The sequence below is a fragment of the Zalophus californianus genome, chromosome 3, assembly GCF_009762305.2.
Source record: "Zalophus californianus isolate mZalCal1 chromosome 3, mZalCal1.pri.v2, whole genome shotgun sequence".
NCBI classification, from domain to species: Eukaryota; Metazoa; Chordata; class Mammalia; order Carnivora; family Otariidae; genus Zalophus; species Zalophus californianus.
In genome coordinates, this window is record NC_045597.1 from 12,147,658 (window position 1) to 12,175,197 (window position 27,540).

Consider the following 27,540-nt stretch of genomic DNA (forward strand, 5'->3'; position numbering starts at 1 on the left):
AATCCTACTAAAGACCCTTTCAGAGACTGAGCAGAACACACTTCAAAAATGTCTCACCAACAGACAAGAAAGCTGGGCTATTTGCCCAGCAGCCCTCCCTCATTAGATGAGTGCTGCTCCTGGGGGTTATAAACCACCCTGCACTTTCAGCCGGCTTTGTGTGTGGACCGGGCACACTCCTGCATCCAGAGAGAGCCCTTAGACAGAGAGACATAGGAGCTTGTAGGAGAGGGGTCCACTGAAGCTCTAGTGACCTCCAGGATGGGCAGAGAGGACATGGTTGGGACACCAGCAGCATCTGCTAAAAGTGGGGAAAAGGAAGTGAGACCAAATTGCCAATTCCCTTTATCCTGTTTCCTCAGATCGCAGCACAGGACATTTTTGTAGCGCCAACGTGTTCCTCCTTTTAATGGATGTGGCTACTGATTGGTACTACATAAGCGACTTCTCTTGATGTAGCTGCCCTAGATCCTTGCCAGAGTGCCAGCTGGATTTCAGGACATCATCAAAACAGGAAAGATAGGCCAAACATCATAATACCATCCCCTGACCAGGCTATGTCTTCCCAAACTGCCCAGAGGCCTCCCGTCCATCAGAACAAGGCCAACACCCACCCAATTCCCCCAGGGTTGTTTCAACAAAGTGAAACACCCCTGTCTCTCACTTGCTCACTTGTAAGACCTACTCAAAGATGTGAAGGTCATTATCGGCTTAAATGTTTCGTCTTGCTTGCCTGTGCATCTTCATGGCCAGTTTATGCTGATTGATTCAAACTGATTCAAACTCATGTTTTCAACATAATGTTCTAAAACAAAATGCATCCATTTGATCTTTTATTTCTCCTTTTTTCCAAGGTGAGATAATCACAAAAATACTGTGTCGGAAATTTTTCATTATTCTTATTTCCATTGTTGGCAACATTTATTGTTGTAAATCCATAGAAATGCAATCGAAAAATGCATACACGGGAAGAATGTCACGACCACAGCAGCTAGTGAAAAAAGAACACATGAAAATATTTCAAAATTTCAGAAAATAAGCTAGAAATACAAAATCCTGAAAACTGATCGACTATTCTGTCACTTAATTTTGCTTATTGATTTTAGCTTTTCTTTTTTCTAAGATTTTATTTATTCATTTTGGAGGGACAGAGAGAGAGCATGAGCAGAAAGAGGGAGAAGCAGACTCCCCTGCTGAGCAGGGAGCCTGACATGTGGCTCCATCCCAGGACCCTGGGATCATGACCCGAGCCAAAGGCAGACGCTCAACCAACTGAGCCACCCAGGCGCCCCTGATTTTAGCTTTTCTACTTTTTATGGAGCATGAAGCCCAGGGCTCTCTTTTATCTTTCTCGGTGTTATTAGCTGAATTGTATAACCAAAAAAAGTATATTGAAGTCCTACCCCCAGTGCCTGAGAATGTGGCCTTCATTGCAAATAGGGTCATTGCAGATGTAACTAGTTATGATGAGGTCATTATGGAGTAGGGTAGGACCTAATCCCATATGACTGGCTCTCCTTATAAGAAGAGACTCTTACAGACCCAGGGACATCACCCTGTGACAACAGAAGCAGAAATCGCAGCGGCTGCCACCGCCAGCCAAGGAACACCAAGGATGGCCAGCAAACACCAGAAGCTGGAAAAGGCAAGGAACAGTCCTGCCCTTCAGGTTTCCGTGGGAGCACGGCCCTGCTGACCCCTGGATTTGGGACTGACAGCCTCTGGGACTGTGAGGCACTAAAGTTCTGTTGTTTTAAGCCCCCCAGTTTGTGTACTTTTTAATGGCAGTCCAAGGCGACACTCGGCTTTTCTCTTTAATTCATACTTTAAAATTTCCTCTTCCGTCTGCTATTCACCTGTTTCCCTTTGCACTTCCTTAATTTCTACCTAGGTAAAAGCTATGTTAAGATTTACTTCTGCCCAGCAACCATAGGGACTCGGTTTATGTGCTCTTAATAGCAACCCCATTGTCCCAAAGGTGACAATTTCTTTGATCTCCCATGTCATGTACAAGTTGATAAGATCGGGAACCAAAAATCACACTGGTAAAATCTTCCCACCCATCATGTCCACCAAATGTAAAATTGCTTCGTTAAGGCTGTGGGTTTTGGTCCGTCCAGCATCAAGGAGAGACTGTGACACGCTCACTCACCTGGCTCCAACCTCCCGCCTTCCCATGTACCAATCTCTTTCATAGTCATGACTCACCTTGTACTCCCTCTGCAGATGAATCTGTGGTCCAGTCACTAGGGCCAATTCTGATGTTAGGTAAGGAATGTGAGAAGTTCCGGTCTGCTGCTCTGTGATGGCGGCTGAATTCTACGCCCTTGGGCTCCTTTCACAACCTGTGCATTGCATTCCTTTATAAAAGCAGGTACACTCTACTTGGAGGTCATTGTCTAATTGCCTGTGTCCTCCATGCAATTGCAAGCAGGGCCTGTCTTTCATCTTTGTTTCCCCAAGGCTTAGCATGGTGATTGGCACACAGTAGGGCTTCAACATATATATTCAATTGAATGAGATGAACGAGGGAAAGACAATCAAGCCATACTTGCTGCTTCCCCCCCATTCTGACAATTGGACGGGCTTCAGATTGTCCAGATATCCAGCGTCTACCTCATGCCCCAATGAGTGGGTAGTGCATGCAAGTATGGACAAAGGATTTCCAAAACCATTGCAAGATAAATTATGTTCTGGGGCACCTGGCTGGCTCAGTCGGAAGAGCATGCAATGCTTGATCTTGGAGTCGTGAGTTCAAGCCCCACGCTGGGTGTAGAGATGACTAAAAATAAATCAATAAACCTAAAAAAAAAAAGATAAATTATGTCCTAGGAAAGTCTCAGAAAGTCTACTGGTAGAACCGCATAAACAAGGGGATTTAATATTCCCTTTTATGTTATTTCAGTGATAGTATGTATGTATAGAAACTGGGGTTGGTTCAAAGGTTAAAGTGAGGTGATCCTTCTGATTTGGCATTTTTTAAATTTTTCTTATTTTTTTAAAGATTTATTTATTTGACAGAGCACACAAGCAGGGGAGTGGGAGGGGGAGAAGCAGGCTCCCCACTGAGCAGGGAGCCCGATGTAGGACTCGATCCCAGGACCCTGGGATCATGACCTGAGGCGAAGGCAAATGCTTAACTGAGCCACCCAGGCGCCCCTGATTTGGCAATTATTTACGACCTGGTGGACGTAACTATGGGATTGGAATATTTATTTATAAGGGATTATTCAGCAATGAGTGCCCCACCGGTGGCCAAAAAGATACAAAAGAATAGCGACCTGAGTTTTCTGACCCAGCAGATAGTAGTTTGTCCTCACCTGCAGGCCAAGGAGGTTCTACCCTGTGCAAATGTGCCAGACCAACTGGGACTCAGATGGACCCTGTGTGAGCGAGCCTGACGCTGAGGAGGAAGGAACACTCATAGAAGTGGTGGGATCTTGGGGTGCCTGGGTGGCTCAGTCGTTAAGCGTCTGCCTTCAGCTCAGGTCATGATCTCAGGTCCTGGGATCGAGCCCCGCATCGGGCTCCCTGCTCGGCAGGAAGCCTGCTTCTCCCTCTCCCACTCCCCCTGCTTGTGTTCCCTCTCTCGCTGTGTCTCTCTTTGTCAGATAAATAAATAAAATCTTAAAAAAAAAAAAAAAGAAGTGGTGGGATCTTGACATTAACCTTGGATAGTCCCTAGGACCATGTCGGTCTGGCTGAGTGTCCTTCAAGAGACCCTGACTTGGTGCTCCTATGTTCTTCCAATGAAAACATGCCCATTGTGGGTTATAATCCTGATCTCTCTGGTGCTGATAACTATTTTATTCCTTTACAGTTGCTCTCTGTAGTATCCTCAATCAAACCTGCTCCACCAGCCACCAGATGATTAGAACATCTGTTCAACATCTTCCTGATTTGTTATTCATCTCAGAAGTGAGTTTTTCAAATACGTTTAGCCTTCTCTTCTCCAGACTAAATATTTCTGTAACTTTTCAACCCTTTATTTTTTTTTAAATTCTCTCCAGTTTTCGATGTATCCTTACACCATGGAGCTTAAGTAGTGTATGAGACTCTACATACAAGATAGAGGCATAAAATACCAATAATCATGACATATTTGTGATGATAACTGACAAGGTCTAATCTCTTATTCCAGACTTCCTAAAGGAAAGGAAAAGAGCTTCTAACACAATTGACTGATAAACCATAGAGTTGGATCGATAAGGAAAATAATCCACCTGAATTCTTGAAATAAAAGGTTATCATTTAAAAAATTATTCCATGCTCATTAAGAACAGAACAACTTTTTATTCCTGGTAGTTTATATAAATTCCAGCTAACAGTCCATCATACCAAATATGAAAACACTGGGTTTTAGCAACAATTCTATTTGAAAGAAATGATCTGTGTACCGTTACCAGACGTTGTATGTTATCATTGTGAAATGTGAACACAAATATATATGTAAAATAGAAAAAGGTAATTATGTCTTCTATGTTTTTTATGGCACCTTGCCATATTTCATATAAGACTCTTGGGAGAGCTGGAAGGGCGTGTGCGATGGTGAAGTGCCCAGAGCCTGGAGCCTGGCTTCAAATCCCAGCTCGTTCTCAACTAACTGTTAGACGCCCAGCCAAGTCTCCTTAACTCGTTTCCTCATCTGTGAAGAGGGAATGATGGTAATAATAACACCTGCCTCTAGGGGGCTTCTGAGCATTAAATAACTTAACACATTAAAAAGAAAAATCTCTTAGAACAGGTCCTGCCCATAGTAAGTTCCTGCAATTATTATCATTATAATTTCCGTAATTATACTCTGAACATTGGCAAGGAGGCTGAAACAGTTCTCAAAATTGAGCCTGTCTATTTGTTCCAGAACTCTTAGGAGACAGTTCGTTCCTCAAGTAGTAATTAGAAATGAAGAATCAGAACAGTGTGATCATGCCTTTCGACGAAGGCCCCAGGAAAGCAGCTGGCTTAGCTCAGCTGTTAAACAGTGGCTCACAGTCGCACATGTAGACCAATCAAAATAACGGTGCAGAGAGGCGACAGGTACAAGATGGCCACTCCAAGGTGCCATGGTATGCCACTAACATTATAAATTGGACATGATATCGAGGGTGACCCTGGAGTTGTGCAACATGGTGGCATGGATCCAAACCACAGTAAGCAAGGGATCTCTCTGTCTCTGAGCAGAGACAAAGAGACTATTGTTCAGACTTCAGTGTGCACGAAACCAGTGAGATGCTTGTTTACAATGCAGAGCCCTGAGGCTCATTCCCTGAGATTCTGAGGGGAGGCCCAGGAATTTGAATTAAAAAAAAAAAAAAAAACATTTTTAGTCGTCTTCATTTTTTATTTTATTTATTATTTTTTAAAGATTTTATTTGAGAGAGAGAATGCACATGAGAGGGGGAAGGGTCAGAGGGAGAAGCAGACTCCTGGCTGAGCAGGGAGCCCGATGGTGGGACTCGATCCCGGGACTCCAGGATCATGACCTGAGCCGAAGGCAGTCGCTTAACCAACTGAGCCACCCAGGCGCCCGGTCGTCTTCATTGTTTAGAAAAGCTTTGGCTTTACAAGAAAGTTGGGAAGATAGCACAAAGGATTCCCATAAACCCTACATCCACCTTCTCCTATTATTAACGTCCTATCTGACTATGGTCTGTTTGTCACAATTAGGAAACCAATATTGATACATTTTGATGAACTAACGTCCGTACTTTATGTAGATAGCCTTAGTTTTTACCTACTGTCCTTTTTCTGTTCCAGGACCCCATCCAGGATGCCCCGTTACATTGAGCCGTCATGTCTCCTTAGGCTCTTCTTGGCTGTGATGGTTTTTTGACTTTCCTTGTTTTCCATAACCTTGACAGTTTTGAGGAGTACTGGTCAGGAAGTCTGCAGGATATCCCTTTATTGGAACTTGCCTGATGTTCTTCTCATGATAAGACTGAGGTTATAGATAGTTGGGGAAAATACCCACAAAAGTAAAATGCCATTTTCATCACACAGTATCAAGTATACATACTATCAGCCTGACTCATCAGCCTCACGTTGACCCTGATCACCTGGTTGAGGTCGTGTCAGTCAGGTTTCTCCACTGGAAAATTACCCGCTACCCCCTTCATACCGTCCTCTCTGGAAGGAAGTCACTACGGGCAGCCCACGCTTGAGCAGGGAGTTATGTTCCACCTGTTTGAGGATGTGGTATGTATATAAATTATTTGGAATTCTTCTGCACAGGAGATTTGTATCTCCTCCCCCATTGTTTATTCAACCATTTATTTATATCAGTATAGACTCATGGACATTTATTTTATACTTTGGGTTATAAGCCAGTATCACTTCATTTGTTTTGCCGTCAAGTTATTTCGACTTTGGCCTCTGGGAGCTCTTTCAGTTGGCTCCCGTATCACACTGACATACCCCAATCAGTGTGGGGCTTCAGTCAGCCTTTTCTTTTTTTTAAGATTTTATTTATTTATTTGAGAGCGTGAGAGAGAGATCATGAGCAGGGGGTAGGGTAGAGGGAGAAGCAGACTCCCCGCTGAGCGGGGAGCCCGATGCGGGACTCAATCCCAGGACCCTGGGATCATGACCTGAGCCGAAGGCAGACGCTTAACTGACTGAGCCACCCAGGCACCCTTGAGTCAGCATTTTCAAAAAGCTCCCAAGTGATTCTGGTGCTGGTGGTCCAAGGACTGCACGGTGAGAAAATGTGGCTTGACGGTGTGCCGTGAGCTCTGCTAACCACAGAATCTCACCCGTTTGCTAATTCCTTCTGCAAGCCACCCCTGTCTACTGTACCCATTCAGCAAACACAGACTATCAGCTCCCTGCCTCCTCCCAACAGGCACTGTACTAGATTCTGGGAATGCAGAGCTTGTCCGGGAATTCAGACTTAGGTGGACATGCTATGGGGGAAATAGGAATGTGGCTAACAAGAGAGAGGAAAAGAGTACCTGCCAACCTTTTACCCATCCTCAGCTTCCCAGAGAGCTTTTCTAGAGAAAAGAGCGTATTAAGAATTGAGAGAAGATACAAGGAACAGAGGAGAATAGCGGACATTGGAGGGGTTGGGCTCAAAAGCACCTATGGAAGATTTGGAATTAAACAGAAAAACATGCTTTATCCTCTGAGACTGAGGAAAGGAAATTGGCTATAGAAATTTTATAGATTGGCTGATGTTGGGGGAGGCATGTTTGAGGTCACCTAAACGGCTTTAATTTTCTTTCTTTTTAAAGATGTATTTATTTGTGGGCGCCTGGGTGGCTCAGTTGGTTGAGCGACTGCCTTTGCTCAGGTCATGATCCTGGAGTCCCGGGATCGAGTCCCGCATCAGGCTCCCTGCTCGGCGGGGAGTCTGCTTCTCCCTCTGACCCTCCCCCCTCTCATGTGCTCTCTCTCTCAAATAAATAAATAAAATATTTAAAAAAAAAAGATGTATTTATTTGTTTTAGAGAGACAGAGAGAGAAGCAGAGGGAGAGGGAGAAGCAGACTCCCTGCTGATCAAGGAGCCCGATGCGGAGCTCAATCGCAGGACCCCGAAATCATGACCTGAGCCAAAGGCAGACGCTTAACCAAATGAGCCACCCAGGTGCCCTAGACAGCTTTAATTTTCTGAATGAAACAGGACGCCAGGTCATCCTTACTAGAGGGAGGAGTCTGGAAACACAGAGGCTGGAATAGCGTTAAAGTTTTGAAATAGTGGTTGGGGTGCATCAGTTAGAATCAAGTCAGGAGACAAAACCACAGCAATAACTTGAAAAAAGAGAATTAAATACAAAGAATTGTTAACCTACTCCAGGATAACCCCAAGATACCACAGAGGAGCCAGCTACCACCTCTCGGGCTAGACAAAGGGAAATGCCTGGAATAATTAAAACATTACAATTTAGAGGAGTGGTCCCACGGGACTGGGACCCAGTAGTCAGAGGAGGGGGTGCTGGCCGGTTGGTGATGGTCAGGAGCGATGTGTTGCAGGTCTGCAAGTGTTGGACCACCTGGAAACTGGAATCGGCTGCTACTGCAGGAAGGCACTGCCTCTCCTGGGGGAAAAGGCATTGCTGGGGTGTTGCTCAGAGGAATCACAGGGAGAAAGGAGGTCACTGTGCCCTCCTTCTTCCTCCAGGCTTGCAGCCTTCCTGCAGCACCCCGAACTGGAAGAGCCCAATGCGTGGTTTGCAGGGTCTCAACCTAGCACCACGAAGCCAAGTAGAGAGGCATGGGTTTGGAACTGAGAGACAATGATGGTCATGGGCCACCTCTCAACCGTGTGAGTGACATTTAGGGACTCAATACACTTGTGGGTCTGTATACTGGCTGAATTTCTTTCCTCCCTTGTCTGCAAATCATTTCTTGTTCTCCTAGGCCTTTGCCATGTTGGAGATTTCTTCTCATTCCAGGGATCAGCCCCTGATTCCCTTGGTTGCTTAACCTCTTTCAGGAAAGTCTTGATGGACCACCTGGTTCAAAAGGAACCAAAGGGTTACCCCATCGATCCAACAAAGGGAAAAACAAAATGTGGTATATACATGTGACGGGCTATTGTTCAGCCATAAAAATGAAGGAAATTCTGACACGTGCTACAAAGTGGATGAACCATGAGGACATTATAGAAGTCAGTCATAAAAAGACAAATACCGTATGATTCTGCTTATATGGGGCACCTAGAGTAGTCAAACTCATAAAGACAGAAAATAGAATGCGGTTGGCAGGGCACGGTGGGGTGGGGAAATGAGAAGTTCGTACTGAATGGGTACAGAGTTTCAGTCTTGCAAGATGAAGAATGTTCTCTAGATGGAGGGTGGTGATGGTTGCTCAACAATATGAATATACTTGATGCCACTGAATGTGCACTGAAAAATGATTAAGATGGTGAATTTTATATTCTGTGTATTTTGCCACAATGAAAAAAAAAATTTTTAAGACCAAAAACAAGGTTACAGCTGGAGGGAATAGGTGGGTGTGGGTGGCCCCTGACCTGGTGGGTCACATGTCTCTATTTGGTGGTTCATTCCTCAACTCAACTTCATGAGTGGCATTTTCCAGGCCTTGCTTCATAAGTTCCAATGAGCTTATGTCCTTGTTTCCTCGGCTGCACACATACCCCCTGATGCATAAGCGCAGAAACAGCCCTCTCTCCTTGTACCAGGGGATGATACTACTAGCTAATATATGTTTTTAACCCAAATTGTCTTTTTTTTCTTAGCATTTTTTCCCGAAGATTTTATTTTGCAGTAACCTCTACACCCAACGTGGGGCTCGAACTCACAACCCCAAGATCCGGAGCCTCACGCTCCACCAACTGAGCCAGCCAGGCGTCCCACTAATAGCTAATATTAACCGAGTATTTACAATACGCCAGTCACATGTACTAACCAGAACAAACTTCCGTTGCAGACACTCTTCTCATCTCCATATTCCAGATGAGGAAACCAAAGCTTAAAGAGGTTGTGACTAGCCTCAGGTCACCTAACTGCGAAGGGGAGAAGCCAGGACGGAGCGTGCGGCCCAACCGCTGTACTCTACCGCCCCCTAGTGGGCCCTGGTTTCGCGGCGTTTCCCCCACACTGCACTGGGGCGGGGAGCCCCGCGGTGTCCCTCCCACTGGGCAAGAAGTCATTTTGCAGTCGTTATATTGTGCTTCCAGGGCGGTCCAGAGACACCCTCCTCCCAGCCGTGGCACCCCACTGGCTGTGTAGGGCAAGGGACAGCAGTGGCTGAGTTTGGCGCATGCCTAAGCGAAGCTCCCCCGGTGCTCAACCCCCAGGAGCAGCGCTGGTGGGGGGATTGTCCTGTGTGGGTTACAGTGTTCCATCGCTCCCTGCAGGAGCCTCTCTGATAGATGCGACCGTTTTCCTAAGCCTCTCTGGTTGTACGGATGCTTGGAGCCATAAAGAGACTCCTGGATTTCTAGATCCCAGCTATACAAAGTGTTTTCTGAAGTCAGCAACTCTCCAAGTGTCTCTCCTGATCTGAGTGGGCTGCGTGGGGTTGTGAGTGGGGGATCTACCCCTTGAGAAGTGCCTTTCCCGCAGCACACAGGGCCCTGGGGGTGCCTTTGGCATTTCTGGCCGGTAAGTCCCGGTTTGTCGGGTGAGCAGATACCGTCTGTTGTTTGATCCAGGATTCCCACATTGCCTTTGGTGGTTAATGTGTGTTTAGTCTCTTCTAATCTACAATAATCCTCCCTCCCACCTGATAGTTTATTGTTTTGTGTCGTGGAACTCTTTGGAAGAGTCTGGGTGAGTTGTTTTAGATGGTCTCCAATGCAGAATTTGTCTAATAGTGTCTTCATGATTGGATTCAGGATAAATATTTTTGGCAAGAATACTTCATAGATGACGTTTTGTACTTATTGTCTCATGTTACAAGGCACGAAAAACCTCCTTTGGGAATTACACACTCAACAAATATATATTGATAGTGTGTTGCGTGTTGAGTTGTGAACTGGGCTATGCAATGAGGATGCATGGGTGCCGTTGATAGGATTGTGAGGTGAGAGGTTAAACAAAACCATACAAAACCACAACAGCAGGCTTAGCAATTGGGAATCGGTTTGGCTACACATAACAGAAAATTCAACTCACAGTAGCTAAACCAAATAGAGGTTCGGGTTTTGGTTTTGGTTTTAATTTTGTATTTTGCACAGTTGCAAGTCCAGCGCTGATACGATAGCTTCACCATATTCTCTTTCTCTTTCTGTCTGCCATCATTAGGGGATTGCTTTAGTTCCCACGGACCCATGACTTCTGCCCTTCAGACGTTGGACCTCCTGCCAGGCAGGAAGGAGAAAAAGGGCATGCCTACTGACTGCTGCGCTTTGAAGGAGTTTTCCCAAAAGCAGCACCGAGTGATTCTGCTCATATCTAATTGGTTAGGATTGTGCCACATGGTCAACCGCATATGCAAGGTTGTGTGGGAACACTGCTACCCTTAACAAGAACAGGGCTCCTGGCCCAGTGGCTCAGTCAGTTAAGTGTGTGACTTTGGCTCAGGTCATGATCCTGTCCTGGGATTGAGTCCCCCATCAGGATCCTTGCTCAGCGGGGAGCCTGCTTCTCCCTTTGCCTCTGCCCTTCCACCCCATGCACGTTTTCTCTCTCTCTCTCTCTCTCTCTCAAATAAATAAAATCTTTAAAAACAAAAACCAAAAACAGGACTCTATTAGTAAGGAAGAAGGCGAGAACAGATACTAGGTAGGCAATTGGCAGTCTTGGCCATGGAAGATAACAAAGACTTTTAATGGCTGGAGAGACAGCTACACAGATTAAACATGAAAATTGGAAAGTTCCCACCAACTTAGGGAAAAACCTGATTGTTCTGTAGCCATGGTAACAAGTAGCCACTAGAACTGGTTTTATATCCATTCACTCGATCAATGACAGCCTGCCCCAGTGAACATACCTTTACAGGCTAACCAATTAGTTCAACCCCTATGTTATGAAAATAAGCCAGTCAGAGATTGGCTCACTTTATTTGTTTTTTTTAAAGATTTTATTTATTCATTTGAGACACAGAGATACAGAGAGAGAGCGAGAGAGCATGAGCAGGGAGAGAGGCAGAGGGAGAGGGAGAAGCAGGCCTCCTGCTGAGCCAGGAGCCTGATGTGGGGCTCGATCCCAGGACCCTGGGATCATGACCTGAGCCGAAGGCAGCCGCTTAACCGACTGAGCCACCCAGGTGCCCCTGGAGATTGGCTCACTTTAATAAACACACCTGAGTGCCAACCAATCAACAATAATAGCTCAGCCAGCAACTACACTCCTACAGACGGTGTTAACCCACTTATGCCTCCGAAAGTCTCCCAATCCCTGAGCTCATGTTCCCAAAACCCTCTGTAAGTCAACACTGTACTCCGCACAGAGAGACTGAGGCTGGCCAGCATAGCTCTCCCTTATTAGATAAGCAATGCGTTCAGCTTTGCTTTCTTATTTCAGGTATCAAGTGTGGTCCTGTTGTAATAAAGCCAGAATCGTATTTTTTAATTTGTTTGTATCCTCCATGGAGGACGCATTCCCCAAGCAAAGACTTCAAACATCTCCATCCGTAGCCTTAGTGGACAAGGCTCCAGAGCATGCAGAGATGTCTGCAAGCAATCCAGCAGCACAGGATGATGGAGAGAGGCAAAACAAAGACCCAGAGCACCTGGCATAGGGGAACCATCCAGATGTTGACAGGTGATCTGTCTGTTTAGAGCAGACCTCTTGCTTACTGTTCAAAAATAGAGGATAGAGGCAGGACACTAACTCAACAGGGTAGGGCCGGAGTAGGAACACTAGGGTCCGTGGGCCAGTCGGCCTCCCCTCCTACCCACCTGCACCCCGCCCCCAGCCTTGAATTTAATATTTTTAAGTGGTTACATTTGGGGAAGGGAAATAGCCTTTTTGTTGCGGTGGCGGGGGCGCCTGGGTGGCTCAGTTGGTTAAGCGACTGCCTTCGGCTCAGGTGATGATCCTGGAGTCCCGGGATCGAGTCCCGCATCGGGCTCCCTGCTCAGCGGGGAGTCTGCTTCTCCCTCTGACCCTCCCCCCTCTCATGTGCTCTCTCTCTCTCTCTCTCTCTCTCTCTCTCTCTCTCATTCTCTCTCTCTCAAATAAATAAAATCTTAAAAAAAAAAAAAGGATACTGCTTGTTGCGGTGGTGGTGGTAGTAAACTATACCTAACATAAAATTTACCATTTTAACTATTTTTATGCGTACAATTCCGTGTATGTTCTCAATGCCGTGTAACAATTACCGCTATCCATTTCCAGAACTTTTTCATCATCCTCAACAGAACTCGGTCTCCATTAAACAACAACTCTCCATTCCTCCAGCCTCTGGTAACCACTGTTCTACCTTCTGTCTCTACAAGTTCGTCTATTTTAAGTACCTCATATAAGTGGAATAACACAATACTTGTCTTTTTGTGTCTGGCTTACGGGACCCTTGTTGTAAAATATTATTTCAAGATTTATCCATGTTGTAGCAGGTGTCAGACTTTCCTTCCTCTTAAGGCTGCCTAATATTCAATCGTATGGATATACCTCAGTTTGTGTATACATTTGCCTTACTGGGGAACACTTGGGTTGTTTTCACCTTTTGGCTACTGTGAATAATGCTGCTGGAATATTGGTGCCCAAGCAGAAGTGTTAACGTTTTAAATTTATATGAGCAACTACACAATATTTTCTCTCTCTTGCCTCTTGGCATTCCAAGTCTGACATAGTTACTATCTGGCGCTCCGCAGGAAAAGTTTGCCAACCCCTAGTTTAAGGGATGGGCTCAGGACAGAGGGTGATCCTGGCAGAAGTGCATTCATATTGGCTTGTTGGAGGAGGAAGAGAGAAGAGAAGAGTTGGTATTTGCTGGGAATGGACACGTGGGGCTTGCATTTGTTTGCTAGGACTGCCATAACAAAGTACCACAGACTGGGTGGTGGGAAACAACAAAAAGTTATTTCCTCACAGTTCTGGAGGCTGGAAGTCCAAGATCAAGGAGTCAGCAGGGTTGGTTTCTTTGGGGGCCTCTCCCTCCCTGGTTTGTAGATGGCTGTTTTCTCCCTGTATCTTCACATGGTCTTCCCTGTGTGTGTGTGTGTATCTGTGTCCTAATTTCCTGTTCTGACAGGGACACCAATCATCCCATTAAGGTGGGATTAGGGCCCACCTGAATGACCTTATGCAGCCTTAATTACATCTCTGAAAGCCCTGTCTCCAAACACAGTCACATTCTGAGCTGCTGGATGGAGGTTAGAGCTTCAACCCCAAAATTTTGAGGGAACACAATTCTGCCTCTACCAGAGTCCACACTCCACCCAGGAGATACCAGGCCTTTAAAAGACCAAGAAATTCTTTTTTTTTTTTTTTTTAAGATTTTATTTATTTATTTGATGGGGGGGGAGAGAGAGAGAGCACAAGCAGGGGGTGCAGCAGAGGGAGAGGGAGAAGGAGGCTCCCCGCCGAGCAGGGAGCCCGACGTGGGACTCGATCCCAGGACCCCGGGATCATGACCTGAGCCGAAGGCAGACGCTTAACCAACTGAGCCGCCCAGGCGTCCCGAAAGACCAACAAATTCTTAATGCAACCTGGTAGCGATGGTGTTGGAAGTGAGGACATACACCGATGTGCTCCTGCCCTCATAAATATTGGCTCAGAAACTGGGTAGGTCTGAGTCTGCCGTGGAGAAAGCTCACTGCCATAGGGTTGCCGAGGACAAGAGCAAAGGACTTCCTTTTTGACAGAATGTGTTTTTGTAGCATTTCCTAGATTTTTTTTCTTGTGACAATAGAGAATATCGAAAAAAAAAAAGAGAAAGAAAATCCATTATAATTTTAGCAGCAATTAACCTGAATTCGGGTAGGAGTGCTTTGGCTCTGCTGTGAGCCGGCTACAGCAAAATTGTCCAGCCCGGGTTTTCCGTTGGGAATCCTGCTCCTACACCCCTCTCTGCCCTGAGAGCATCCTTACCACGCTCACTCCCGTCCACAGTTATCTCTTCTCTATTTCAAAAAAAGTCATGACTAGAGGACACTTTAAAGGAACATGACCAGATAGACTTTGGGGTCCAGAAGTGATCTGCCACTCAGTGGAGGCAACTGGGGCCAAACTCATGTCACATTTTTCTTTCTTCTCTTGGGCTCAGAGGCAGAAAATACTACAGTTTCTGACCTCTGACATGAAAAGAAAAGAAAAAAGAAAAGAAACCCAGCCCATAGGTCCCCATACTTCAATCCCCGACTGACAGAGCAAGAATAGACACTTTGAAATGTTTAGAACAAAAACTTTCACACAGACTGACCTTGTTTCATTTGAGGACACCGGAGCGGATTCCGGATGAATTCGAAGCAGCAGCGGCAATAAATGATCCAGTTGCAAGAACTGTCATAAGACAATCCTTTTGAAATACTGTGAAGCCAGCAAATATTTCTAGTGCCCCCAAAACTGGTTTGGAAAATGTAGAATGGTTTGTTTAAGGTAGTGGTTCTTGACTGAATAGAAGAAGCTACTTACTTCCAAACTAGATTTGAGTACAGTGGATTGGATATTAAAAATAAAAGATTCAGGGGCGCCTGACTGGCTCAGTCAGAAGGGCATGTGACTCTCGATCTCTGGGTCCCGAGGTCGAACCCCACGTTGGGTGTAGAGATTACCTAAATAAATCAATACAAATAAACTTAAAAAAAATAAAACATGAAAGGTTCAGGCAACCAGTGTATAATTTCAGACACCCAATGCCATTAGCATACTGTGTGTTCTCCTTAGATGTGCAACGCCCTCCTTTCCAGAACATCCTCTATTCTTTGTTCCCTGGAACTGCTGTTTTCAGCAGCATTTTCTTTGAATACGTTTCCTTGAACCCTCTTGTTCCCACCAGTTTTTCCCTGTGTGGACCTCGTTTGCTTCTCTCAACTTCCAGATTCTATATCGTCTCCTATTTGGACCTCACATTGCCTGTGGAAGGAAGTACTAATGCCTCCAAAACTGAGTCCTAGACTTAGAAGCTGGTGCGTCACCGTGGCTGATCTAGGTCCGACCCACGGGGGAGGTCGCTCCCGTTGTCAGGTGCCTTTATACGGTGTCCGGCACGGAGTTTGGATCTGGCTCAGTAAGGTTAGATTGCATTATTGCGGACACAGGCTAGACCTGGCAAGACTTTAGAGGGTGGCAGTGGAGATGAAAGGGTAACTAAACACGGAATAGAAATAGAAATAGGCTCTAATACCGCCGTGGCTTTCCGCTTGGCCTCAAGGCTCATGGTGCTTTCCCTTTACATACGGGATCCCAAAGAGAGAATGCTTCTGGCTCGTCTTCTTAGGTCGTCCCAGCCAATTTCCCACCATCAGGTTCCTCCTGGACACCTTGGCCTCTCTGCAATTACACACTTTGCCATTCGAAGGGTAATATGAATACCTACGTTCCTGGTTGATTTGAATTGGGTTGAGAAGATGTCTACTAACTTGTCGCAAGGACTTCAGATTCATGGACTCACACAATGGTAGAGGGAAGAGAGACCTAGACATTCCAAATTAGAATTTCAGCTATGGAACTGAATTATAGTGTCAAGGCTCCCCCAAAGGGAGTCTTATGAATTTGCTAACTTCTTATACTTCAGTGTGATTGACTCATTAACTGAGATTAGACTGTGCCGCTTGAGTCTGGGGAGAGAAACTGAAAAGAAGGGAAAGGAGAGAGGACCATAAGGACAAAGGAATGATCGAAAGGCAGCTTCTGGAAACAACATATCTGCTTCCTAATTTGTCTTCATCCCTGTCCTAAGACACCAGGGATGGTTTTGATATCTTCCCCATCACCCATATCCTGACCTGAATTAAGATCAGGTAAGTCTGTGTGCTCTATTCTCTTGCACAAAGACTGCTGCCCACCCAGCCTTGGTATGACTGCTCTTCCACGAATAATATCAATGTACAATTCTCACACTCTTACCTCAGGCCGGCGCCTTCACTGTTGAACTCTATCTCCTCATCTTCAGCTATTCAAGAACAGATGCAATTCTTAAGAGTCTCTCCTGAAACAACTGTTTTCACTTCTTATTAGATGCCTAAAAAATATTTTGTTCAAAAATATGTATCTTTTTATATATCTACTACTTTTCTGTTCCCCGTTACAAAGACTCTCAGGCTGGCTGGCACTTGCTGTGCTCATTTTCTCCACCTCCCGTTCTTTCTTCCACCCAATCCAGGTGGGCTTTGCACCCATGACTCACTGAAATTGTTCTCAGTAGGGTCATCAGGGACATCTCCCTGGCAAGAGCCAACGGTCAGTCCTTTGTCCTTAGCACAATCAACCTCTCAGCAACTTTGGACATTCATTCCCATCTTTTTTTAAAAAAAATTATACATCTTTTATGCATTCAGAAGATATAAAGATTAATACAATAAACACCAGTGTACCCACCAGTCAGCTTAAAGAGGAGGAGGGGGTGGGAGGGGTGGGGCGGCTGGGTGATGGGCACTGGGGAGGGTATGCGCTGTGGTGAGCGCTGTGGATTGGGCGAGACTGATGAATCACGGACCTGTACCCCTGAAACAAATAATGCAACATATGTTAATAAAAAATTAAAAAATAAAATAGGAAAAAAGAAAGAGTTATGGCTGGGACCCAAATGCAATTAGGAATAAAATAACTATCTTTTGCCAGAGACCATGACTAACCTGATATTTTAAACTGTTTCCTACATATTGTTGATGCTCAATAAAGATTAAATATTAGAAAAAACAAGGGACACCATTTCTGCTAGAAACTCTGGTGTGTCTTTCTCTGATGGCTTGTCACCTGCTACCTCCTGGATGAACCAGTCTCCTTCTGTGTTTATTATTCCCTTGCTAGCCTACATTGTCTCACTACGTATGTGTATCTCTCTCACTACATATGTGTATTAGTTTTAGTTTTATGAACTTTGCATATGGTAACTTAATGCACATATTTCTGTGATTAGCTTTTTTTCTCGCATTTTTTAAAAGATTTTATTGATTGATTGATTGATTGATTGATTGGAGAGAGAGCATGAGAGAGGGAAGGATCAGAGGGAGAAGCAGACTCCCCGCTGGGCAGGGAGCCCGACGCGGGACTCGATCCCGGGACTCCAGGATCATGACCTGAGCCGAAGGCAGTCGCTTAACCAACTGAGCCACCCAGGTGCCGTCTCAACATCATTTTTATGAGATTTATTCATGATGCTACTTGTAAGCATCGCTCGTTTACACTGCTATGCAGTGTTCCGTTGCATACTGTATTAGTTATCTGTTACTGTGTGACAAATTACTCCAAAATTTAGCATCTCAAAACAACAATAAACAGTTTCTATAAGTCAGGAATTTAGGAGAAGCTTAGCTGAGTTGTTCTAGCTCAGGGTCTCCCATGAGGTAGCAGTCAAGATACTGGCTAAGTACGTAGTTATCTGCAGGCTTGATGCGGCTGGAGAATTCATTTCCAAGATGGCGCACTCACAAGACTGAGAGTTGGTGCTGCTTGTTGGAAAGAAGCCTCAGCTCCTTGTCATGTGGATATCTCCACAGGGTTGCTTGAGTATCCTTATAACATAGCAGCTGGCTTCCTCCAGAGGGAACGAACCAAGAAAGCAAGGCAGAAGTCACAATGACTTTGATCATTTCTGGAATATCCCATTGGTTATATAGGTCAGCTCTATTCAGTGTGGGAGGCAAGTACACTTAAATAGAAAGCACATGAATACCAGGAAGTGACATTGGAGGCCATCCTGGAAGCTGGCTACCACAATGACTGAATTAATCTATTTTTAGGATTAACCTGTTCTCTTGTTAATGACATTAATGTTATTTTCATTTTATTTTATTTTATTTGTTTGCTATTATAAACACAATTATTATGATCATTCTTGTTCAGAATTCCTGGTGCACATGGGCAATAGTTTCTCTAGAGGGAGGTTGCTGGGCCATAGGGTATGTGCATCTTCAAATCTATTAGAAAATACCAAATTGCTCCAAGATCGCCCCAAAGTGGTTTACCAATTTATACTCCCACCAGCAGTAAATAATATTTCCCATGCTCCATATACTTGTCAATACTTGGTATTGTCAGATTTTTAAATTTATGCCAGTCTGATTAAAATTTGCATTTTTCTAAATTACTAATGAGGCTGAACATCTTTTCATATGTTTATTGTTCATTTAGGCTTCCTCTAATGAGAAATGCCTATTTATGTCACCTGGTCATTTTTTATTGGGTTATGTTTCTCTTACTAATCTGTAGGAGTTTGTAGTTTGTATACACACACACACACACACACATACATATTCTGAATTATATGTATATATGCACATATATATATACACATTCTGAATTATTAAGCTTTTGGTGATTATATGTGCTGCAAATATCTCCTCCCAGTTTATGTTTTGTCTTTTTACTTTAAAATAAAAAAAGATTGTATTTATTTATTTGAGAGAAAGAGAGAGAGTGAACGGGAGAGAGAGGGAGAGAGAATCTGAAGCAGCCTGCTGAGTGCAGAGCCGGATGCGGGGCTCGGTCCCATGACCACAAGATCACGACCTGAGCCAAAACCAAGAGTCAGACACTCAACTGATTGCACCACCCAGGCGCCCCTGTCTTTTCACTTTTTAATACTGGTTTTCAATGAATAGAAATTTAAAATTTGCTCATGTTTTCCCCTCTGTGGTATGTGCTACTTATGAAGACATTCTTCCATTGACTGAGGTCATAAAGATATTTGTACTTTCTTCAAAAAGGTTTTCAGGTTTGCTCTTCACATGTAGATCTCTAATCTAAGTGGAACCTGTTTTTCTATGTTAGGAATTTAATTATAATGTTTGTTTCTATATAGATAACCACTCGCTCAAGTTTCTTTCTTAAAACCCTTTCTTCCCTTGGTTCTGGGATATCACACACTCCCTGTCTTCCTTCCCCCTGACTCATTGCTTCTTCTTGGTCTTCACTGCTGCCTCTGCTTCCTCTTTGTGGCCTCTAACTGGTGGGGTGACCTGGGAGTGTCCTTCTTCTCTTGTCTACCTCGATTTCTCTCAACATTCTCTCTCTAGATATCTCCTCCAAGTCCATGGCTATAAATAACATCTGGATGTTGAACACTCCTAAGTTCTTATCTTTACCCTCTTCATATCTCCACATGGCTCACTCCTCATCGCTCGGGGTTCCCATCAATGTCACCTCCTTAAAGACCATACGATGCAAAATATCAGTACCTGTAACTCTCTACACACTTACCTTGCTTTATTTTATATCGAAACATCATCGGTCACCTACTGACCTTGTATTAGAAATCTGTCCTATATTGTTTGTCCAACACTCAAATACATATGGCATGGACTTTGAATTGTTTGCCAATGCGTCTAAATGACTAAGGGCAGTGGCTGGTGTATCCTACGTGCACAATAAACATTTGTAGTAAAAGAAGCCATGATAACCATCATTTAATATAACACTTGACAGCCCATGAAGATCATTTATATGCATGATGTTTCTCCTAGCATCAATTTAATCCTCAGAGGCATGATTTTTTTAAAAGATTTTACTTATTTGAGAGAGAGCATGCTCACACGCACACACGCACACGCGAGCATGAGTGGGGGTGGGGAGAGGGAGAAGCAGGCTCCCCGCTGAGCAAGGAGCCCGGACGCAGGGCTCGATCCCAGGACCCTGAGATCATGACCGGAGCCGAAGCCAGACGCTTAACTGACTGAGCCACCCAGGCGCCCCCTCAGAGGCATGATTTTGCCTATATTTGTGAATATCAGCAATAATACCTCTTCCTGGGGCACCTGGGTGGCTCAGTTGGTTAAGCGCCTGCCTTCAGCTCAGGTCATGATCCCAGAGTCCTGGGATCGAGCCCCGCATCGGGCTCTCTGCTCAGCGGGAAGTCTGCTTCTCCCTCTCCCTCTGCCTGCCACTCTGCCTACTTGGGCTCTCTATCGCTCTGTCAAATAAATAAATAAAATCTTTAAAAATAATAATAATAATACCTCTTCCTTTGGAGGTCTCTTAAAATGTCTTACCCAGAACCCTTGTCATTCTCAGTTCTATGCAGTATTAGGTGTGTGACTGTCACTTGAGAAGACTGAACTGTAACCTCTCTTGGATGACTTCAGGCCATGACCTCTGTCATTTAGTTTTTCACATAAAAGGGATATAGTTGTGAGAAAGCAATTCAAATGAGTGCACCTTCGACAGTGTTTGAGTGTTAAATCTCAGAAAAACCCAGGACTATTAGATTAGTGGTTCTCAATCACTTTTCAGCCAGAATACAAGCCCATGGGCTACTCTTTTATACAACCCTAAACATTTTTGCTGGAAGCAAAATACTACAGTATTGGAATAATCCTACAAAACATTTTTATTCACCACAACTGCCAGAGTCACATTCCCCATTTACGCACAGAGTTATCTAACAGACATGGTCTTGCTTCAGAGGCCCTCCAGGAGATGTACAGACATTATCCAGACCTCTACCCACCTTACATTATTGCTAAGCCAGTGAATCTATGTAGCCGAACCATAAAAATACACATTTGGCAAGTTTGAGCGGCGAAAGAAACTTATTCACTTACTATGTCTACTGAGGGTTTTAGAACCTAATACACCAGAATTTGGTCACCTTGTTCAAGTTACTAGCACTCTGACTCATTCCACAACACAGATAGAATGAATTTGTACATCTCTCTCCCTGAGGACACAAAAAGGGAACTTGGGGCTGATATTAAAATAGATTTCTCATTCTCTGAGAACTCAGTGGGCTGTTTATGTTATCGGAAGTTCTGGCACTGCGGGTCAGGCTCTACTGGGTGCTGACAGCTCACCAGCTCAAAGGACATATTCAAGACAATGTGGGAAAGATTCCGGCACTTTGCAGAGAGGCAGTGAGGCCCTTAGGCCTGTTGACAGAGCTGTTGAAGGCGGGTGGCAAACTGTAAAGCAGGGAGCCCTGAACAGTCAAAGCTTCTTATCAGAGACACAGCTAACTGTCCTCACAGAAATCTCCTGCAGAGGTGGTTGGACTTAATGACACTGACTGATAGTGAAACAGAAACTGAATCAAGAGGAGTGCTTTGCCCCAGGGGGCTACAAAAGCACAACACGAATCTTAAATAAACTCACAAAAACAGTAGCTGTGTCTAGTGCTCTAGATATTTAGGGTTTAAAGATTTTATCTATTTATTTGAGAGAGAGTGAGAGAGCGAGAAGCAGAGGGAGAAGCAGGCTCCCCGCTGAGCAGGGAGCCCAACTCGGGGCTTCATCCTGAGACTCCAGGATCATGACCTGAGCCAAAGGCAGCCGCTCAATAGACTAAGCCTCCCAGGCACCCCGTTGTTCAGGGTTTAGACACGAGAATCCAAAGTCCCAGGAACTTCATCAGAGTTTAAGAAGTATGATGTACATTAGTCAGGAGAGGCTCACTGCCATATCATGCAATAGCCACATCTAACTGGCTTAACCAAAAAAGAGTCACAATCCAAGATGGCAGGTGTGGGGCAAGGAGCGCCACATGGTCACTCAAGGACTCAAGCTTCACTTCTCTGGTGGCCCTTCCATCTTCTGGAGCCCTAGACTCCTCTGAAGATTCTCTGCATCCAACCAACAGGCAAGGGGAGAGGGACTCTTGGAAAATCCAAGGAGAAATTAGGGACCACATTCTACTGGCCGAGACTAGTTACATGACCACCTCTGTACAGCAGGGACTTGGGAGGTGCAGTCTCGCTGGGTGACCAGGAAGGAAAGGATAGCTTGGTATTGGTGAGCACTAGCAGCCTCTGCTGCGAGCGTTTGATGAATGGAAAGAATGAAACCAGTTTTGAAAACAAACTTGTTAGGGGCGCCTGGGTGACTCAGTCAGTTAAGTGTCTGACTCTTGACTTCAGCTCAGGTCATGATCTCAGGGTCGTGAGATGGAGCCCCACGTCGGGCTCTGCGCTCAGCACAGAGTCAGCTTCTCCCCTCTCCCTCTGCCTGCTGCTCCCACTGCTTGTTCTCTTTCTCTCTCTCAAAAAAAAAAAAAACATTAATAAAATCTTTTAAAAAATGTCTTCAATTGCTTAGATTTTACATAGTCAGAAAGTATAAATAATTCTCTGCAAGGTGCAAGTGAATAAAGATAGATTAATCTTCCCAGAATTAATCTGTATTCTTTGCAGAGTGATGTCAGCTACGTGGTGGAAAAGTCTTCTACCATCTTCCCCAGAAGGAACACCAATTTTGACAGTTGCCCACGGATGAGAGTGCTTTGGGGGAGGTCCAGGAGTTTAGCAGAGAGGCTCCAGCACATCACTGAAGAAAAAAAATCAGGAGTGGACACATGAAGATGGTAAGAGGAACAGTTTTATTTTACCCACATTGCCCCTCTTCCAAAGTGGAGCAGCTCGGTGTCAAGAGAGACCTTGTCAGCTGGCTGGCAACTTCTCCCATGGGGGAAAGTGAAAGTATGTGAGTGAACGCTTGGCTTCCCCAGCTGTGGGGAGAGACCCACTTCTTTCTCAGTCCATCCAGAATACTGAGGTCTGCGGCATGACTGGGGCGGTGGGGGTGGGGGGCGGCTGGGAGAACAGCAGCCTGGGCTCTTGGAGGGCAGCAGAGGGACATGGATCCTACTAAGCTACTAACTGTTTCTACAAGTCCACCAGGAATCCCACCCAGAAGCCACTGGGGACATCTCGCCTGCAGATCCATACAGATACAGCAGTAAGGGCAAGATCCCTTAAAGTACTATCAGCCTGCAAAACACACTGGACTTCAAGGCTGAAAACCAAGGGTTGGCTCTGTCCTAAGGCAAGCTAGTGCCCACACCTGTGAAATGAGAGCTAACCATTTTCCTTTATTTCAACACAGCAGAAGCAGAATGCTTGTAGATCATTCATCCCAAAACTTCTTCAAGCCATGTTCTTTCGTGGACATGCACCTTCAAGGGGTCCCTTTCCCTCAGAATCTGAGATCTTTATGCCCTGGCCCCAATCAACTTTGCCAGGCTGACCTCCAAGAACTCTCCTGCCATGTTTTGTGTTCCAAATACACCTGATGCTCTGTTCCTGCGCTCGCTCCTCCCCCTCTGCCTCTGTGCCCTCCCGCCCTCCCTCCTTGGAGAATGAACCTCACCACTCTCTTTCATATTCACCAGTGGAAATCCCATCCATCCCTCAAGGTCCAGGAAAAAGGCCTTTTCCTCTGTGAAATTTCCCCTCATCCATCTGAATCTCCACAACACTTGGGGACCCGCTCTTCTGTCAAGTACTTCGTTACTTATGTTCATTGTTTCCTATGCCTAGACGAGGGACACCAACGTGAAGAAATGATGTTTCTCTCAACGGTGTATGTATCTCCTTCAACCTTCTGTTCCCCCATACAGCCTAGTAAGATGACTTTCACCTAGGAAAAATACAGGAAACATTTATTACATATTTCACTGGACTTACAATGAAGCACATTAATGATATCAATATTTGTCAACAAAAAACAACTTTCACTTACAACACTTAACTATGTGTTAGACTCTGTCTTAAGAACTTTTCATGTATTATATCATGTAATCGTCATGTAGATATTGCAATATAAATAATATTTATATGTATTTTCAGTTTGCTTGACTATTTGATAGCTATTTTATATTTGGCTACTTTATGTATAACTTAATAACTCACTAACGTGTAATGTAGAAGTTCCAAAATTAAAATTAATTATTGGAGCAAATACAATATAAACTTTCCCATTTAGGCAGACTCATGTTTAGGAATTTCATATTGTTTTGGTTAAAAAAGGCTTTTTAGAAAAAGATTTTATTTATTTATTTTGAGAGCGAGAGAGGGAGAGCATGGACGAGCAGGGGGAGGGAGAAAGAGAGAGTCCCAAGCCGACTCCGCACTGAGTGCAGGCCCGATGCGGGGCTGATCCCACGACTCTGAGATCATGACTCGAGCTGAAATCAAGGGCCCGATGCTTAGCCGACTGAGCCACCCAGGCTTCCCTGATTAAAAAGGCTTTAACTTAAAGTACGTTGGTAGTGGGGCGCCTGGCTGGCTCAGTGGGTAGAGCATGCGACTCGATCTTGGGGTCAGAGTACGAGCCCCATGTTGGGTGTAGAGTTTACTTAAAAAAAAAAAAAACAGTAAATTGGTAGTTAAAAGAACCAGTGTATATTAATCAAATGATAACACATAGGAGAGTGGTGACAATAAAATAAAGAAATGGGTTGTTGGTAGATTGTGCCCATAACAACAAAAAAACCCAGTATTTTTTCTCATTAGATCATGATTATCCACTATTTTTTAAAGTGGCTTTTAAGGAGAAATTGTAGTGAATTCCTGCTCTGTGAGAAGAATTCTTTTCCTCTCCTGTGATTCCCATTGCTAACATAGGGCACAGGCCAAATGTTTGACCTCTTGCTCTGGAAAGCATTCTCTTAATCACATTCTTAGTTATTCTGTCAGCAAGCCAGAAAATGGATTTATATTTAACATGCAATCCACAGCAGTACTCCTTGAAACTGTTGATTTTTATAGTCAGCCTAATCACCAAGTTCACTGTCTGGTCATTGCCAAGGAGGTTGCTCACTCCTTGCTCCCCTTGCTCACTCATTATAGCTAGGTTTCTCTTTCTTTGATTGTGGTATAATATATTTAACATAAAACTTCCCATTTTAACCATGTTTAGGTATACAGTTCAGTGGCAGTAAGTACATTGGCAGATGGTTCCGCAATCATCACCATCATCCATCCCTACGACATTTTCATCAGCCCCAACTCTGTACCCATTAAACAATAACTCTGCATTTCTCCCTCCCACTGGGGAGCAACCTGGCAACCACCATTCAGTTTTCTGTCTCCGTGAATTTGACTATTTTAGGTACCTCATGTAAATAGAATCAAACACTAAATATTTTTAAATCATCTCCTTCCTTAAAAACAAAAACAAAAAACCCTCCCAAAAAACTAAAAAAAACTCATGTGTTATATAAATCTTAAACATCTTTTATTAAACAAATTGGTTGAATTTATTGAAAAGACTAAATAAATCCCCTCCATGCTGGGGCTCCTGGGTGGCTCAGGCGGTTGAGCATTGAACTCTTGGTTTCAGCTCAGGTTCTGATCTCATGGGTCACGGGATCAAACCCCACACCAGGCTCCATGCTCAGCGTGGAGCCTGCTTCTCCCTCTCCCTCTGCCCTTCTCCGGCCCACGCTCTCTCTCTCCCTCTCAAATAAATAAATAAATTTTTTTTTAATTCCCTCCATCCCTCAAAGAAAGATTGCAGATGAGGGATTATTTGACCTGTATGTATACCAGAGCTTCATCAACATAGGCTAGCACCACTTAGAGTTTCCAGAAAAGTTTTACTCCCCGGTCATAGGAGAGATATCCCAAGAATTCTGGGATTTCCCCAATCTCTAGGAAAGAAGATTATGCTTTTTGATTGTGAAAGTAAGAGGTTTTGGTTTTGGTTTTTCCCATCCCTATCAATTTAGGAGAATATTTGCTGAGGGGAACAACACATTGTTTTTTTTCCCCACATCAAATCAAATGACTAAAGCTAACTGGTTAAAAATTTCAGTGTTTTTTTTTTTTTAGAGGTAGTCCAGTTTTACTAAAAATGAATGATTGGTTTTTAGTTGGCCTCAAAAATGTCATTAGAAAATGCACAGTTATTTCCCTTATTTTATGTAACAATTGTTGGCATATGGGCTTCCTTTTAGTTTCTAAATGTAAATTTAGACAAAGGGAGCTATTTATTTTAGTACAAACACCTTTTTTATTTTTTTCCTTCAGTGTTGAAAAAGAAAGTATACTATGTGGTTATCTCATGATAACCTCATGAGCCTGGCCTGACATCTCAGCTGTCCTTTGACCCCTGCAGCCATTGCAACAGAAACCACCTGGCTGCCCGCAGGTGAGAACTGGCAGCCCCCTGCTGCAGCTCCTTCCGGCGCTTCTCCTTTTCTGCCCTGAAAATGTCTCCTTGGCACTCAGGTATGTGCAACCTGGAAGTATGGTGGGGGGGGGGGCGCCAGGGGTCATTTTCTATGTCAGTTTGGTGACACGGTAGTCCCTGATACTTGATCAAACATTATTCCAAAGGTTTCTGGGAAGGTGTTGTTTGATGCGATGAACATTTAAATCAGTGGACTTCGAGTAAAGCATCCAATCAGCTGAAGGTTTTAAGGGAAAAAGACGGACTCTCCTCCCTGCAAGAAGGAATTCTGCCCGCTGGTGGTCCTGTAGATTTATACCACGACTCTTCCCGAGTCTCCAGCCTGCCAGCCTATGGCACCAGCTTTCAGATTTGCTAAGTCTCCACAATCACGTGAGCCAGCTCCTTAAAATAAATCTGTCTATCGTCCAGCTAGCTAGCTAGCTCCTGTTGTTTCTATTTCTCTGGAGAATCCTTAGAAAGGTGGGGAAGAGAAGTTAGTAGCTCATGGGGCATCCCTTGATCCAATGGGAAACAGGAGCCTTGGATAAACGCTTCCCCCTTATAAATGACTCTGAGGTGCTCAATCTGGCTCCTTAGAAGGTCTCAGCGGGATCCAGCCTCAGTTGGTCACTAATGTGACCAATAAGACATCTTCCAATTTGTTCTGTCTTCTCCGTGATTTCACTCTTCTTAGCTGCTTGCTCTTGCCTGGGGATCACTTCCCAAGACAACCTACCCTCACATAAACCCTTGCAGAGATAATGTCAGCCGTGTCTCTGTGTGTGTCTCTCTGTACTTCTTTGTGTCTCTGTCTCTCCCTCTTTGTCTCTCACACACGTACCAACACCCTTCTCCACTCCACTTTCCTCTGTGTTGGTTTTGCTCTTCCGTAGGTTAAGCTTACCTCAACTGGAGTCAAGACACCCACAATTTTAGGCTTGTGTCTTACTAACTTAGCAAGCCCAGAGTGAAGAAGAGCATGTTTCCCCCAGTAGTGCTAGCAAAACTCCTGGCTTGTTGCTTCCTCCTTCTGATTCCCCGGGCCTAGGTAGTGGCCCCGCTCTGAACCAATCACTGGCTTCGGTCAGGAGCCTGGTGGTGAGGTCAGCCCCACCCAACCCATGAACTCTGAGAGCAGCAAAG

The 27,540-nt window shown here is 44.6% G+C and overlaps 1 long non-coding RNA gene across 1 annotated transcript in view; it reads left to right on the plus strand.

The window, feature by feature from the left end:
- The window catches only part of LOC113919445, a 45,804-nt gene that overhangs the window by 7,801 nt on the left and 10,463 nt on the right, over window positions 1–27,540 (plus strand). Inside the window, exons 4-9 of the long non-coding RNA XR_003519009.2 lie at window positions 3,821–3,918; window positions 5,758–6,195; window positions 22,635–22,804; window positions 23,612–23,802; window positions 26,253–26,453; window positions 26,562–26,787. This is a non-coding gene — a long non-coding RNA (uncharacterized LOC113919445). The remainder of the gene's footprint in view (window positions 1–3,820; window positions 3,919–5,757; window positions 6,196–22,634; window positions 22,805–23,611; window positions 23,803–26,252; window positions 26,454–26,561; window positions 26,788–27,540) is intronic.